This window comes from Schistocerca cancellata, chromosome 3, assembly GCF_023864275.1.
Source record: "Schistocerca cancellata isolate TAMUIC-IGC-003103 chromosome 3, iqSchCanc2.1, whole genome shotgun sequence".
In the NCBI taxonomy this organism is placed as follows: domain Eukaryota; kingdom Metazoa; phylum Arthropoda; class Insecta; order Orthoptera; family Acrididae; genus Schistocerca; species Schistocerca cancellata.
The window spans coordinates 331,772,744-331,788,127 of record NC_064628.1 but is presented as its reverse complement, the minus strand read 5'-3'; the positions used below and the strand labels follow the sequence as shown (position 1 = coordinate 331,788,127).

At 41.1% G+C, this 15,384-nt stretch overlaps 1 non-coding gene across 1 annotated transcript; it reads right to left on the bottom strand.

Annotated features, from left to right (window-relative positions):
- Nucleotides 1-5,319: 5,319 nt before the first annotated feature.
- On the bottom strand, nt 5,320-5,392 carry Trnat-agu (transfer RNA threonine (anticodon AGU)). Its single transcript has one exon. It is a non-coding gene; the product is annotated as a tRNA-Thr (tRNA).
- Nucleotides 5,393-15,384: the final 9,992 nt, after the last annotated feature.

Below are 15,384 nucleotides of genomic sequence, written 5' to 3'. Positions count from 1 at the left end.
GACTGAAGGGTGCCGATAGACTCTGCGTCAGCCGAAGTTTAGGCCTGTGGTTCCTCGTCTGGCATGTTGCCCGCATGCTCATCCATAGGCTCTAGCTACGCATCAGAAGAACTGCATAGCTTTGACCAGGTTGCATGTGTGACTGATTTAAGCGTTGTGCTTAGAGTAATCTGTCCGTCTCTGGTCATTGCCCATGTTGTGCCATCAGATGGACCACGATTTTGGGTGCCACTAACTTGGATGCCGTGGTGTGTACGTTGATACTGGCCCGTTGGTTAGATGAATCCTCTGATCCATACAACGCCGCAGTATCAGTGCAGTTTGGGAGTGGTGTTGGTAGGTTCATCGACTTCCCATCAATGACATCTTCTGTTCTGGGCTCCGGCCTCAGTTATCTAAAATTTCAGAACTGCTGTCATTTTGTCTTTCATTGAGAGTATGACAGTCCGAGTGTCACAATTCTGGAATAATCTTAAACAAGATCTTACATTACAATAATCAAAGAACTGAGTGCCAATGACATGGATACCTTCGATCCTATTGATCGATTTCCGTAAACTTCTTAGATAGGATATTTGTATTGAACAGAGGACAAGTTTCGCCGTGGGACGTCATTCTTAGTGACGGAATCAGTCCTGTTTATTACGAATGGTCAGTTGTCTCAAGCCCGCTTAAAGGGTTTGTTTCAATATTACAACTACTCTGGCAGGTTCCCGATAGGTGTTGTTACGTCGTATCTAGCGCATGTAGCTTAACGTTATGAGGGTAAAGGCAGTAATACAGTGTGAAGTTATCTTACACGTCTCTGCTGAGCTTACTCGCACTCTCATACAGAAGTGTTAAATAACGCATTCTTGGTGAACAATTAATCACGCAGAAATATTTACACTTTGCAGCTAGCTTGTATTGACACATCCCTTCACTAAAGCAATGCTGAGCTGTTCGCACTTAGAAAACTTTTACTCTCCCGTTCCCTTAGTTCGAGGGTGGTTTGAAAAGTTTTCGGAACGGAATAGAAGAAAGTACTTACATAACTGAAACTTTTTTTTATTTTTCAGTGTAGTCTCCCTGTAGATTAATGCACGTGGTCCAACAATTTCCAGTACCTTGATCCCATCTCGAAAATGAGTTTCCTCCAGGTCACCAAAATAAACTCCGGCTATCCGTTCTTCGTTTGAAGTGAATCTTCGTCCACCAAGAACAATTTTCAGTTTTGGGAAGAGATGGAAGTCTGACGGAGCCATATAGGTGAATATGGTGGGTGTGGCAACAATTCATATCTTAGTTCACGAAATTTTGCCACAGTGACGGCACATGCGTTTTTGATCGAGCATCAAGTGTTGTGCCAACCATTTTGCAGATAATTTTTTCATTTCTAATTCTTCAGTTAAAATGTGATATACCGTTTCAGATGACGTATGGAAAGAGTGAGCAATTTCAAGTACTTTCAATTGGCGATCGTCCACGACCATTTCGTGCACTTTTTCAATGGTTTCTGGAGTAGTGTCACATCTTGGTCGACCACTGCGCGGATCATCATCTAAGCTCTCCCGACCAGATTAAAATTCATTTGTCCACTTGGCAACAGTTGAAAATGAGGGAACACAGTCCCCAAAGTGTATTCTGGAAATCAGCATGAATGTTCTTTGCTTTCATGCCTTTCTTTACGAAGTAATTAATCACTGTTAGAGTCCATTTTTTTCCATCTCCACAAATCACTATTCAGGAACAACAACAGAGCCACGTCACCGCCACAGGTCTCTTCCAAGAGCACTGACGTGGCACGTGTTTACAGGCAACAGCTCAATGAATATCACGTGAACAACTCGTTGCACTAGCGCTGACCTCACGTGGTGATTCCGAGAACTTTTCAAGCCACCCTCATATCTTGGCGCGTGTTCTCCTCTTCAGTAAAATTCGTCACTTATCTTACTTTTTCCGTGTCTACTAATTTAATATCCTACATATTTATAGTTTCTACAGTTCTGAGTTTCTGATTTTCCGAATCAACAATAAAGATCTTAACCTAGTGTAACATTGTTTTCCTAGTCTGATTAGTTACATGCTAGCGTTAGATACGTATGCAATATACGGTTGTATGATCATATCAGTTCTTCATACTCCCAGCTAGGTTGGATATGCCCACATAAGGCACGCGATCTCCACACGATGTGCTTACTTCATCGATTTCTTAGCCACTGGTGCCCCCAATACTTATCTTCTCACATTAAACACCTATCATCATTCCACAAACGCAATACCAGATCGGATACGTCTAGCATCTTGGCTGTGCCTTTACATAATACAAAATCTTTCTCCGTGTCATTCTCCATCTCAGCCATACGACTATGGAACGCGCTCCCCTGTGACCTGCGTCTTATCCAGAACCACTCAACATTCAAGAGGGAACTCAAGACTTACATATTAGGGACGGTATAGCCACAATTGTTGTGCCCCTCTCATCTTTTTCTTTCTCCTCTCCATCATAGCTTCGAAATTTACCATTCTATTTCTCTTCCTCTAACCTATCTACCTCTTCTATATCTCTTTCACCCCATTCTATCGTCTTATGTCTCTGCTTGATGAGTATAACTCACAAGCTGGAAGAATATAACGAGAAAATTCCCAACTAGCAATAGGACTGACATTCATAAAAGAAAAATATGTTTACTTTCATATACATAGTCTTTACTATTCTTATTATTATTCTTGATTGTTATAATTATTTTTTGATTGTTATAATTATCATTGTACTACTTTTATAATCTTTATTTTTTTCTTTAACATTAATACTGTATAACATGTTATATGTCCTTAATGTTCTGTAGAAACTGAAATTAGTTGAATCTAATTATGCTTGGTTAGGTGTAAGAGAGGGCCTGAAGGCCCTAATCTTGCCAGGTAAAATAAATGCATAAATAAATAAATAAATATTTTTCCATAATTTCTTACTTGATAATGCGAATCCATTCTATTGGAATTTCATGAACGGTCGCTTCGTTCAAGTGAGTGATTTTATTTTTCAGAGAAAAGTAAATCGCACAAATGAACGATAGTATCAGGACAATACTTGTAGCAGAAACATTGCTTGTTTTGATACTCTGTCTACATTTATCTTGACAGTTCTGTGCATGCTCAAGCATTTTTTCGCAATAATTAATTCATCTATTGTTTGTTCGAAGTGGGTCCCAAGGTGCCAATCAGAAGTGTCAGGTTTTGCATGGGTACTACTCTTCGAGGTTTCTCTTGCCTATACAACATTGGTCAAGTGTCTGTAATTGTAGTGGTTCCTGTAATTGTAGCAGGAATGTGAAACTCCTTTCCAGCTAGGTCATATAAATTCCATTAATCAATAATCCATGTCAACCTAATTTCTTTATATCTGTAAATGTTCTATTATCGTAGCTGTTAATTACTACCACTTTTGGTGAGAACATGGAATAAATCCAGTGGCTGCTAATCTCCTCAAAGAGTGGTTGTGACATTAATACTACCCTCTTTCAATGTTGTTCTTCCATTTTCGCTAGCGTTTGTCAGTTCGTATTACTTGAGCTGGGAAAATGATGATAAATTCCTTTACACACGTGCTGAGATCGCCTATTGATATAACAACGCGCCATATCCTTGTTCAGAAAGTAGACTAGTTCTTGAGTTTGAACCCAAACCCATTTAATAATAGTTTCCATTTGTCTTGATTCAGACGAATCATAAAACACTGGCTCTGAACATTTAAATCTGATACTGGAAATGGTATATCAATGTATATCCTAGCCTGAAGTGTATAGAGCTTAAACATGGAAATGTCGTCGGAAAGTGCAGTATTACTTTTTTTGGAAGTATGTTATGTTATAATCGTGTTGGAAGTTCTTTTTCCGATTTCTGTAATCCTGATACACATTGCTGTGGAGTCAACAGTGTCGTTCTTAGCTGCCCGTGCGAACTGCTTCCTGCATCCTCTCAGCTTCTATTCTCTCATCTCCCAAGAGTTTGTGACATTTGCATGGTCTGACACTTGTACAGACATTTGCACGGAGCTGGGAAAACTGTAAGTGGTAGACAGGGTGTTCCAGAAGTGGGAGACATCGGTCTGTCCACTGCTCCTGCGACGTATTTTGGAGAAGGCCAAAGCCCAATTCCTGCACAAAGTCCCCCGTCCCCGCTCCAGCTCGTAGTGAGCATGGCTTTCTCCCAGAGTTCAGTATTGCAGTTGACCTCTGAGTGGCAAATAGTACTGCCTGTCTTAATGCTGAGATAAATGAGTTCACCGAGACCACCAAGGGAAAGCTTTTACTGATTTACGGTGGGCATCATTATATAGCGGACTACTACACAAATAAACAAGAAGAGACTTAATGGCGTTGTGTGAACTTTAAAAAGAATAAATGTAAAGGAAAGCTATCCACAACAAAGTAACACAGTTTTAGTATAGCCACGTTTGTATTCCAATTGAAGCACAAAAGGAAGTGCGAAAATATTTTGTCAGCGCAAAGAAGTGGGGAAAAGAAACAGACGCTACACTTTCTTTGGTTTCCATTGAAGAGGTAAGGCAGCTCTTCAGTCAAGGCTACGACTTACTAAATTCGTTAACACCACACAGAAGTACGAAATGATCGTTACATTCCGTTAGGCGAAAATATATGGGAACTACACAATATCTCACCGATTGTGGAGGAAAATCCTTCGAAGCAAATAATTTACTGATGAATGATGGTTGTAATTTTTTACTTGAAAATGATAACAAGTGATGGAATGACAGAATTCTGGTGTTTGCCAGCTAAAAGGGAAAAGCGTATTTTATCAAACTGTGAATATTCTTTCTGGACGAAATGTTCAAGGGTTCGAACAAGCAGTTTAGACAATTATTTATACTCCTCGGGGGTCTCATTATTTCTTGGAAGGAAGCAAACATCATTCCAGTGGTTTACGCTTTGCTGCCAAATAAAAAGCGAGAAACAAAAGAACATTTTTAATGCAATTAAAACTAAAGTGCCTCAATGGAATCTCGCATATCTGATGATGGACTTCGAAACTGCTATGCCCAAGCAGCTATCAGTTTCTTTCCTGGAATAAACATTGCTGGTTGCAGTTATCATTTCATCCAATGTATGTGGAAACAAGTTCAGTGTCGCGACCTGTTCCACCCTATACGGAAAACAGGGAAATACGCTGTGTTCTGCTCTCGCACATCTTCACTGGACGATGGATGATCTTGTATTCAGGAGAGCACGACTGGAAACCAAAAGCTTCAGCAATTTTATGACTTTTTTTGGACCAGTGGCTCGATAACGAACATATGCATGAGAAACGAATTAAAATTTATGCTACAGCCGGGACTCGAACCCGGGTCTTCTTGCTTACTAGGCAAAAATGCTAACCATTACACCATTGCAGCATCAACGGAGCTGCACAAACTACCAAAGTCGAGCACCCTCCCCAACACAAACGTCATTTCATATCTTCAGCTTATTTTGTCTTACTTTGTCACATGGTACAGGACTTTCCCAATACTGCAACGCTGGGGTGATATTCCAATGCCGGAGAGTCCTGAAAATAGTTGAACACTCGTGAGAAATACCATGTTCCTTATTTAAATGCCCCCTGTTCCTTGCAACATCAAAATGCTAAAAGAGACAGTGAATTTCATTGTCAGTTCTCCCTAATACAACAGTCTTAAAAATAAATTTGTCACGAAACACTTTAATGGACCACCCTGAAGCGATGCATGGTTGCTCACCGATGAGCGTGAACCAGCTCACACGGGCAGCTGTGCCGAACTGCTAGACTTAGTAGTGTGCCAGTTAGCCCGGCAGGAGCCCCAGGCTCAGTGCAAGTGTCACCCTATGCAGATGTCACTCTATGCAAGTGTGCCAGCCCCATCTTCCCTGCTGTTAGCTAGTTCTCGTAGCAATCTGACTAATACCCATCACTCAACTAATGTATGGCTAATAATAATCTTTCACCTAGTGTACTCATACGATTCTGTACCTCTTACAAATATCTGTTTAGTGCATCCATAGTTTTTTTGGTATGCATCTGAAACTGGGTTGCTATTTTAGGTATTATTTTAGTGATGTTCAAGATTCCTTGTTCCATATTCGCAATCTATATCGTATGCCAGTTTACAGATGTTTCTGTCTTCATGGCTATTTCCAGCAGCATCCATACTGTCTTATTTAAGCTCGTGATGTCATCACTATCTGCCATTCCAAATACTTTTTTCTGCAGGTTCCCATTAGCTTCTAACCGACCTCCTTTATTTGCACTAGTGACTCCGAAGTTACACCTAGCTGTAACTGAGCCCTTAGTTTGTTGTAGGAAGATTGTAATTCCTGATGTTCATTACTTATGCCAGCTAGAATTTCCAGTCCATCAACAAATAAGTCCATAAACATGCTAAAGGTTAGTTTTAGAGACCAGTTGTGGTTTGTGAGAAGCAGGTCTTGGTTACTGTGAGAAACAGATTCCAGTTGGAAAGGTTGGTTCTTAAACACATTTGCCTTATATATGTGTAAGAATACTATACTCAAGATAATTCGTTTGAACATCATGATCAAAGTAACTACAATAAATTCCCTCCCTCATCACGACCAAGGTGTATCTCCTTTGAGTCACGCACATAACTGCAAACTAAGCAAAATAATGTTATCTTAGTTAACCTAATGCAAGTTAAAACCAGATAACCCAATACTCTATTACTTATCCCTATATCTTTGTATTCTCAAGAAGAGGAATTTGTTAACATCGAGTATAGATTTAAGTGTCAGGAAGTCGTTTCTGAAAGTATTTGTACGGAGTGTAGCCATGTATGGAAGTGAAACATGGAGATAACTAGTTTGGACAACAAGAGAATAGAAGCTTTCGAAATGTGGTGCTACAGAAGAATGCTGAAGATAAGGTGGGTAGATCACGTAACTAATGAGGAGGTATTGAATAGGATTGGGGAGAAGAGAAGTCTGTGGCACAACTTGACTAGAAGAAGGGATCTGTTGGTAGGACATGTTTTGAGGCATCAAGGGATCACAAATTTAGCATTGGAGGGCAGTGTGGAGGGTAAAAATCGTAGAGGGAGACCAAGAGATGAATACACTAAGCAGATTCAGAAGGATGTAGGTTGCAGTAGATATTGGGAGATGAAGAAGCTTGCACAGGATAGAGTAGCATGGAGAGCTGCATCAAACCAGTCTCAGGACTGAAGACCACAACAACAAACAATACCTTTGTTCACATGGTGCATTATGTATACGTTTTGTTCCCTGTGGTATTTTGTCTTTCTTCAGCATAGGTGGAAGTGCTTAAGGCACAGCGTTAACAATACCCGTAAAAGGCTTCATCCAACTAACAAGGGCTACTGACATTTAACTTGACATTTACTGGTGGCATCATATCCACTACCCGATACGGTCCTTGAAACTTTGTCAATAATTTCTGTTTTATTCTTTGAGGTAAAAAGGTTTGCTAATAACGCCCATTGTCATACTCTGCACTAACTTACTCATACCATGGGTTCTTGACGCTCCAAAACTGTTATATCAGCACGTTTTACATATTGCAGTACTTCTTTAAATATTTTTGTGAATTGTTTCATGTGTTCGCCCTGAGTTCCTAGCTATGGCTGGATCAGATCTAAATATGATGGCATTTTTCTTTCATACTCCATCTCAAGTTGTGAGAAACCCATTCTTGTATGGGTTTTAGGGTTGTATATACTCACCATGTAACTTAAGTGCAAAGCCAAGTCTAAGTGTTGATTATTCATTTAACGATTTCACATTTTTGCCATTGTACAGTGGACTCGCTCAGTCCAGTGGATGAAATGGACTGATATGCAACTTTTTCACTTTTATTAGGTGGCATAATTACCTCATCAAATGAGACGTAAAAGTAGTTCCTTGATCCGTGACTATGGTTTTACGTACTCTAAATTGAAGTACCCAGTTATTAACCATGGCCTGAGTTACAGTACTCGCTTTTTGATCTGGTGTTGCTAACATTACTAGGTATCCAGCAAAAGGCTATATTATAGTTAGTACGTGTTTATTCTCTGCCGAACTTTAATTAAATGGCTCTAACATATCAATTCCTACTTCATAAAAATGGTTTCTCTGTGCATGGGATTCTATTTCTGACATACTGTTCCCCATCACCACGTCGTGTTGTCCTTCAAAATCTTTCTGCATTTCGTCTGTCAGTTGCTCCTTTACTCCATATCCCAAAAACACATAGTTTTGTGCCAGTTGGAACACTTCATTACGAAGTGCTACAGGAACGGCGAAATGAGGTTCGCATTTTCTTCACCTGCGCAGTAAACCTTCGTGCATTAGGAATTGTGACTGCATGCTGTACAACTGGCATTCCTTGCCAGCTGCTAATGCCTTCTTCCAGTCAGGTTCAGTGGCATCCATCTCATTAAATTTGATTATCTAATTATTGTACCTTAACATCTTGTGTAATGTTGTTACAGTAAATTTACAATTTGTCACATACTTGTAACACAGTGGTATTTCTGTGAAGTGTATCCACATTTGTGTGCTGAACACCAGGCGTGTGAACTACTTTGTTCTGAAACTCACTTAACGTCAGCACCCATCTAAAGCGTCAACTTAAAGGGTCTTTCAGTCTCAGCAATCATATAAATTTGCTACCATACAGGTAACAACATACATAGGAAGAACTATATATTGAATCTAGCATTTCTTCTCCCATTGTAGAAGAGTTGCACTCGACCCCACTCAGCTGATGAGATGCATATCCTATTGGATGCACCTTTCAATTCCCGTTTTGGTTCAAAATTGTGCTTAAGGCAGTACTGCTTCCATCGCATTACAATACAAATTCTTTCATAAAATCAGAAAAAACAACGCATGATCTCATGTCAGTACCTTCTTTAAATTATGAATCCTGTTTAACATGATGACGCCTGGTGAAATGTAACAGCTGTCATTTGTATGCTACCCGGTGGCTGTGCAATCTCTGCAAGCTGTCAGGCGGTAACATACATCACAGACAAATTATTTGAAGGACAGTGGAAAGACTGGTAAATGTCGACCTTGGATAATTGTTAATACGTGTCTACTGCGTGGTGATCTGGAGGAAGTGCATGTTGGAGTACACCGTATTATTTTATGCTTTGCAGAGTTTACTACAAAATAAGGGTCAATGATTAGAAGAGGAAAGGTAATAACAAAGTAGGAGAATATTTCCACGAATTATTACGAGAAATATTATGTAACATTAAGGAACACAACATGACTGTTTACAGAGCCACAAAACAATATGATACAAAAAAGATAAGTCTACTGTTTTTCCAAGTAATGTACGTGGAATTCCTGTTAAGAACTGATCAAAATTGCAAAATAAAAGCAGAAGTAGTGAAAATACTACTGTTCCGAATCAAATGACAGCAAGAGTGAAAATACAATTTCAGAAAGTTAGTGACTTAATGGAAAAGATTTAGGAAGAATTTTATGAATTTGGAGGACTTCACGAGTAACCTGCGGAATTGTTTGCTAGAAAATGGATTTTCTTAAAATTTTCGTCTAAAAAGTAGAAGAAAATTTATGTTTGGAAGATACTGAGTACAACATTGATGACATTCGTGATACTAAACAGAAAGATATTGAAACGTATTTGCCTTATGTGGAAAAAGAATGGCAGCTTGCGCTAAAAGTCCAAATATCTAAATTAATGCAGAAGACTAGGGTAAACAATGCGGTAACGTAGGGATACAGTACTGTTCGCGCGCTGTTTGACACAGTCACTTAATGAAACATGCAGGCGTAACGCTTCAAAGCGTTATGAAGGGGAACGACGACGTAAGGGTGGCATTACGGAAGTTGAATGGTCGAATTCGGTTTATTGAGAGAGTTGTAGGGTAGTATAGATCACCTGTGAAGGAGACCGTGTGCATACCACGTGAGCGATACATTCGTGAGATTGGTTGGAATTACCACAATGTTGGTTTAAAGAAAGACATCGAAAAAATTCAGAATTGTGCTGCTAGGTTTGTTATCGGTAGTTCCGATCAACAAAAAACTGTTATCGATAATTCGTTAACTCAAATGCGAATCATTGGAGGGAAGGCGACTTTCTTTTCAGAAAACACTGCTGAGAAGGTGTAGAGAACAGGCTTTTTCATCTGGCTGCAGAATTATTCTACTGTCGCCAACATGCAAGGATGACGAAGATAAAATAGGGCTCATAAGGCAGTTGTTCTTCCCTCGCTCCGTTTGCGAGTGTAATTGGAAAGTAAATTACTAATAGTGGTACACGATACCCTCCGTCACGTATCATACGTTTGCTTGACCCGTACGTATGTAGATGCACTTGTAAACTGGAAGAGTGAGTGATTGTCCCATATCATTCGCTTGGTACGGTATTGGTTGAACATGTCTTGGTATTGTAAGTAGACGTCTATCCACTGAAAGTACTTTCGCAGAGTGTAACAAAAATGTAAGAAACACATACCAGGACATATAAATTATACACATACGAAGAAACTATGTAATATGACCAGGGTTCTAAATGGTTCAAATGGCCCTGGGCACTATGGGACTTAACATCTGAGGTCATCAGTCCCCCAGAGCTTAGAACTAATTAAGCCTAACTAACCTAAGGACATCACACACATCCATGCCCGAGGCAGGATTGGAACCTGCTACCGCAGCGGTATCGCAGTTCCAGACTGAAGCGCCTAGAACCGCTCGGCCACAACGGCCGGCACCACGGTTCTGGAAACACTTTGTTTCCATGTTACAACTCATTTTCTCCAACTCTTTAATCGTGGGAAACACACACGAACAGAAGTCACCAGCATACCAAATGCAATTCTTTATCACAGACGGTATTCAATATGTCTGCCATGGGCACTGATACAGACATCAACTTGACATCATAGTAAATCTGGGATGTGCTGATGTATCCCCAGATCATTCATATGCTTTTCCAGCCTTCCATAATAGGCTCCCATAAGACTGCGATCATGTCGTCCTGGATTTCCATACACAAGAGCTTCCAAATGCCCCCATAAATGAAAAGTCCAGGCAGGCAACTAGTTCATCTTAACCTATCCATCTGTCACCAAGTATGTCATTTAGGAGCCAACGGACATTAACACTAAAATGAGGAGGTGCTCCATCGTGCTTGAAGTACATGTTTTGTCGCACAGCTGAAGGCCCATCTACTAACAGAAATTCTCTAAGAAACTGTGATAAATTCGTTTGTTGAACCGGAGTGGAATAAAGTGATGCCCTACAAAATAGTCACCAACAATACTGGCCCAAATTGTGACAGAAAATATTTGTAGGTGACTTGATCAACAGTTGCGTGAGCATTGACGTCTGCCCATACATGCCGATTGTGAAAATTTAAACCTGATCTCATTGACACCACTCCTTATCTGTGAACAGCACCGTTGCAGCACCAAAATAAGTCTTGACACTTCGTTGAATAAACCATTCGCAGAAGAGTACCTGTGCAGGAAAATCTGCTGCCTGCACACGCTGCAAATGGTATGGATCAGATGGTCCTTCTGTAACACTCGCCAGAGAGTCAGGTATGTTCCAACGTAACGAAAAGCGCCGACACGAAGACCAAGAACATAAGCGCAGAGAAGGCTGTGAGACTACATCAGCCAATAGCACGCTGACTAGGACCGCACCACGACAGTAGGGCCTCTAGCCGAAGAGAATATAAGCGCCGCTCCTGCCAGCCTTGGCCAAATAGTAGAGGATGTGCACTAGTAGAGGCACTAGCAAACCGAGACTAGAAACCATGCACCAGAAGAGAGACACTAGAAGGTCCATGATTAGTGATCCAAATGCCCTTGTGTGATAACTGGCATGGACATTGTATATAGCGAAGGACATTGATTATTTGCGTGTTGCCAACTGCTTGCGACCCAAAGTTAAGTATTGTCAATGTACTTTACTGTAATAAAAACCATTAATGAGATTGTCTTGAATTGTTGTTTAGCTAGCCGAGAAAGCATCCTCCTGTAGGCACTCTATAAGAAACCAGGGAGCAGGACACCACATTGGCGACGAGTTATACTACGAACGCAGTGCCTGGCGTCCACGAAATTTTCGATTGTTGTTTCTCCGGCGACTTAATTCTCTCTTGTCTTTATTTTGTAGGGGCTTTTACTTGCTTTAACAGTGTCTTTTGCTAATCGGTGTTTTCAAGTGGGCGTTGCAGAAAATTTCTTTGCTTTTGTACTTACTTCGCTTCCTGGCCTTGACTGTTTGTTGCCTTTGTCTCTTCCAAAATGCCCAACCCGCCTATCCTGCCCCCTGCTCAGGTGCCACAGCCCCAAGAGTTAGATGCCCTACAGCTAATGGAGATGTTTCAGTTCCACACGCAGCAGATACCTACCCTGCTCATCACAAAGCAGCAGCTACTGGCCAGCACAGCGCGCCGGACGGAACAAGTACCACCTACAGCAACATCTACTGCTATACTGCCTTTTCGGTAGTTTTGTGAAGAAGAAGAGGAATGGCTTGATTGGTTGCACCAGTTCGAGGCACAATTAGTAGTTCACAACGTAACAGGTACTATGAAACTTCCATATCTATTATCAATGGTAAGTAGCGCAATGTTCTGTTTAACTCAGAAGTTATTTTCTAACGCCATTCCGAGTGAACTTGCTTACGAACAGGTGGTATAGTCGCTAACTAACTATCATGACCAACAAGTGAATGTGGTAGCAGCTAGGTATCAATTATTTAATTGTGAAAAATGGTCAGAACAAACTTATCGCGAGTGGTTAACAGGTTTGCAGGGTATGACAAGAAAATGTAAATTTAAAAATGCTTGCGGTGGTTTATATTCAGATATTATGTTGCGTGATACGATCGTGTACAATTTACCTGATGCCAAACTCACAAACAGATTCTGCGACAGTGTGATCCATCATTGCAGCAAGTAGTGCCAACCCTAGATCAGTACGATTTAGGTGTTCTGTCACCCGATAAATTTGAGTGGCCAGCTATTTGGTGGGCTGCGTTTCTTGTTTGCGATCAGCCCATTCGGCGGCAGCAGCAGTTTGCGCTCGCCATGCCAAATAAACAACCCTCCATGCCACGAAAGCAGTTCGCTAAACAGGCGGCTACACAGGTGAACAGAATTAATTCTTGCCCTCGGTGTTATTCATGGCACAAACGCCAAGACTGCCCTTTTTGGGCAAGCTCAGTGTTACGCTTGGCCGCGCGGGGTTAGCCGAGCGGTCTCAGGCGCTGCAGTCATCGACTGTGCGGCTGGTCCCGGCGGAGGTTCGAGTCCTGCCTTGGGCATGGGTGTTTGTGTTTGTCCTTAGGATAATTTAGGTTATGTAGTGTGTAAGCGTAGGGACTTGATCATGTTATAAACAGTCAAAGTGTTCATCCTCTTCAGTCGCATTTGTTAGCCATACGAGATTTGTCAGTTCCTCGCAATATCACAGAATTGCAGTTATTCTTGGGGCAAGTGAACTATTGTATTCGGTTCATACCGAATGCTGCGCAGATCGTTGCTCCATTACATCGCTTGCGTCGTGAGAATGTCTCCTTTGCTTGGACAGATGAGTGCCCAGTAGCTGTTCAAAAACTTGAAGATGCATTGCTCTGTGATCGACGCTTACTTCACTTTAATCCTGACAAACCAGTTGTTTTGCAAGTTTACACTTCCTCTTACGGATTCGGTGCAGTGCTTTCACATAGAATTGGTGATAAGGACAGGCCTATTGCATTTGCATCCAAAGTGTCGTCCAAAGGTCAGTGTAACTATTCAAAAATTGAGAAAGAGGCTTTGGCTATTGTGTATGGTGTCACGAAATTCCACCACTATTTGTATGGCAGGAAATTCTACTTAGTAACGGATCACAAGCCTTTGCAGTCCTTGTTTCATTCAACGAAACCGGTTCCTGTACGAACTGCCCAAAAATTGCAAAGATGGACTTGTTGTTGTCTCAATACCAGTGCGCCGTATCGTCCGACAGCTCAACAAGGGAATGTGGACGTACTCTCACGTCTTCCGACTGGCCCTGAAACAGACTTTCACGTTTCTGCATCATGTTGTCACATCGATGCTCAGGATTCTCAATTGCTTCAATTTTACAGCTGAACTATAGGATAATTGCACAGGCCATGGAATATGATTCAGATCTGAACATTTTGCCCAACAACATTCTCACTTCTTGGCCTCGTTCCTTGCATAGCATAAAGAACTCGGTAGTGCGCCGATTCTTTGCCGGGAGCATAGCATCAATGTATAGAAAGGTATGATTCTTGTTCATAATGACAGTGGACGGTCATGTGTGTTCATCCCTAAAGCATTTAAAAACGAAGTGTTGCAGTTACGTCACCAATTACACTGGGAGATTGATCATACGAAACAATTACCGCGTCGACAACCCAGGCGGCTGTAAGAAATACGGCTGCGTAACTGGGGGTGCGGCGTATTTGAAGGTGCGGCTGACCAGCTAGCGCTCAATACCACATTGTATTTATAAGTACCGGTATATAATCTAAAACTTCATTAGGCCAACAAAGTTTTGGATGATGCAAATGACAACGGAATGGGGTTACATGCATGTACGGTGAAGACACTGTATCTGTGTACCGTTCAGTGAACTCATCAGCCAATACCTTGCAGCCCTTAAAGGGAAGTTGAATAATAAACCAGGTATCAGATTACCTTCTCATTAATTTCAAGGCTATTATGGATGCTGCATTCGAGCTAGTTTGTCAAGAATGCTGTGGGAATTTTTCAATGAGCATTTTGAATCAGCCATTACACTAAACACCTTAAATAAGCATGGAAAGCCGCTGAGTTATTGCATTATTGGTTGGACCCGGATGTAAACACTACGATTACCTTACTCATGACAAGATCAGTGCGAGAACCACTGCTTTACCCCCCTCCCCCCCCGATTTACTATGAGTCAAAACGATTTTTCTTGAGCAGAAGAATGATCGTAAGATGGCACTAGATAGTAAGGGAACAATGTGGGGCTATTTGAAACTGTTGACTAGTTGTTGACGAGACTCTCGACCATTGCTGAAATTGAGCAACGTTTCAACGAAGTATAATGACAAGGTAAGAGATTCTGGCCTAATACATTAATTTGTGTGCTCCCTGTGAATTCAGGTTCGTGTCCCGGTCGAGGAGTTTCGTATCAGTGTACACAGCCTGACAAAGATTCACTCTAGAAACGAAACGCTGTTGGTTGGTATTTACACTCAATATCTTTATCCTACAATGCCGTCTGTGAAATAATTGACAGAAAATTTAGGACCAGGAGAGAAAGCCCAAGAATAACAAATGCAGATATGAAGGTTCACAGACGTATATCCGTTTGGACCGAATGTAAGGTGGACTTAGAAATCTTGTTAAAAGCAGTGGACGCTATAC